At 52.3% G+C, this 2,550-nt stretch overlaps 1 pseudogene; it reads left to right on the top strand.

Annotated features, from left to right (window-relative positions):
• The first annotated feature begins 295 nt into the window (after positions 1-295).
• Positions 296-1,320, top strand: LOC125506690 (annotated as a pseudogene).
• The last annotated feature ends 1,230 nt before the right edge of the window (positions 1,321-2,550 follow it).

The raw sequence follows: 2,550 nt of genomic DNA on the forward strand, positions 1-2,550 counted from the left end.
CAATTTGTGGAGGCGGACGAAAATTCTGTCCTCCGCATCGTACCTGTTCAGCTAAAAAAGTCACCCTGCCCTATGCGCACGACGAATCTTTCTCAATCTTCTTCGCCCATCGTGCAGCCGTTGTCGCCGGCACCTCCTCCGCCCACTCAGCTCTCCAGGAGCTCAGCCCGGGCTCCGACCACGGGATCGTCGACTCCTCTCGCGCCCTCATCGTAGCCGTTGTTGCTGCTGGCCGTCCTCATCGGATCACTAAGGAGCACCTCGAGGAGTACCGCATGGCGATGCATTGGTGTGCATGCCAGCGAGGCCCGCCTCCTCCTGCGCCTCGCCCGCCCTCTCCCTCGGCTTCCGAGAGCCCAACCTCCCCGGCAATCCCATGCTTACGTACGACAGTGTCGTGCAGCTGCACGCCCTCAAGACCTCGGTCGTGCCGGAGCCCAAGACCAGCTACCACAACTGGGAGAACGAGGCGGCCTTCAATATCCACCAGATTCTTTAATCCTGGTCGTATGTGTCTCTTAGGTTCTCACCTGCCTGAGCAACCGGATCCAATCGAAGGAGTGGGTGGCGGCGGCGGATGATACTGGAGCGATCTAGAAGCTGGTTGATCGAGGACCTACGGCTGATGGACCAGGACGATCTCCTGCGGCTCTAGAGCTAGCACGTGATACGGCCGTGCCTGAAGGCACTGACTCTTCCTTCTGTTTCCTATCCAGATCGATCCCTGCTGCACGCCGCGAACACCACGAGAGACATCAAGAAGCCGGTGCCGTGTGTCATCGGCTTCGAGGTGAACCCCAAAGGCGGGCTAAGGGCGCAAGAGATGGCCATGAGGCTGTACCATGTCCGGAGGCGCGGGAAGGCGAGGATCCCCACAAGATCGAGCTGCTGTAGGGCGGATCCAGTCTGGAAATTACCCGGTGTCCATATGGAAAAACACATGCCTACATGTCAAACAATTAATGACCTACACACTAAATCAATGGATTATATTAAGCAAGTGCATATTGTACCCGGTGCCAATGACATCGGCTAGCTGTACATAGCTACGCCCTGCCTGTAGGCTTTTTCCAGTCCATGTAGGCGACCGTGCGGAGCTTCTTCTTCGTGTACCGGCAGGTCATGGCGGCGGTGTGTGGCATGGTGGAGGCGTCAGTCAACTGGGCGCTATTCGTGCCGGCGGAGGGGAGGGACCCCTTGTCGCAGATGTTCCTCCGCCCACACCAGCAAACGCCGCCCACCGCTGCCGTCCCAAGCAGGTGTTGCCTCACCGTTTTCTGGCTCTTCTACCGTTTGGTTATGAACAGAAAACTGAGGTGAGTTGTGATTTTCTGAATCTGGGAAGGGAATTAGAAAAACTTCAGAGGAAGTAGGAGGCGTTGTTTAAGTATACTGCCTTCAACCTGGTCAATATGTTCCTCCTTGCATTTGCTCCAATACATGAAACATGAAATGAAAATCCCGCAATGATGTAAAAGACGTAATTAGTAAACTTACGTGTTTTTCATTTGTAGATGCCTTTTGACTCCTATAAGTTTCATAAAATATATTTTCCATCAAACGCTATGTTTCTTATGCATGAAAAAAGATACGCAACTCTAGGGAGAAAGAGTGCACGTGATCGCTGGAGAGTGGAGACAGTGGATAAGGTGTGAACCACGTGATCATTGCAATGCTTTGCTACTTACCATTTGCATGTGGAGGATGCTCCCGCGTGATTGGCAATGCATGCTAATTAGTGTAGAAAATTATAAGATGATAATATTCGTTGTATTGATCTGATCCTTGTGTAGGGTATATATAGAAGTACATGTAAGGAAGAGAGACTTGGAGTAGAGGGCAAGTCATACATGATTTAATATATTGTATCTCTAACTCTTATCTCTATCTCAAAAACAATATACTTCTAACATTCCCCCTCTGTCGTAGCGGGAGTGAACCAGATGATTATGACTGAATTTGAAGCCTTGCGCTTTCGTCCTCTTCTTCGCTGTGCCATCATCAACCGCAGCTCTGATGGGTCGACACTTAGGGCGGTGACTGCATCCCCTTCTGGTGCCTCCCTTGACTCGCCCTATTCCCTCCCGCAGTCATAGCGGGAGTGGGGTGGGCGCTAGTGACGACGTGGACGCTGTTGACTAGAGTTATTGCCGATGAGTTGCTATAGACGTAGCCATTAATGTCGAGGTAGCCGATCATGGTGATGTAGCCGTGGTCGATATGGTGTGGTCGTCGTGGATGATGAAGCCGCACAAAGCCGGAGGCGCAAAAAAATGCGCTATGACGGAGCTGCAGACGTGGAAAATGCACCTTGGGGATGTCAGAGGGTGCCGTCGGCGATGAGTCCACCGGTTTTGTCAAGACCGGAGGAAGCCCATCGAGCACACATCGGTTTTGGCAGAACCGTGTGGTCGTGTAAGGTTATCACTGTAGTGATGCTGTGTCGATGCAGTCATCTGTCATGGATGACGCGGTCATTGCCGTCGTCGAAGTCGTGTCTTGCAGAAAAGTCTGTCAGAGGACGCTAGGTGTCCATCTTGTGGACGAGGC

This window comes from Triticum urartu, chromosome 5, assembly GCF_003073215.2.
Source record: "Triticum urartu cultivar G1812 chromosome 5, Tu2.1, whole genome shotgun sequence".
In the NCBI taxonomy this organism is placed as follows: domain Eukaryota; kingdom Viridiplantae; phylum Streptophyta; class Magnoliopsida; order Poales; family Poaceae; genus Triticum; species Triticum urartu.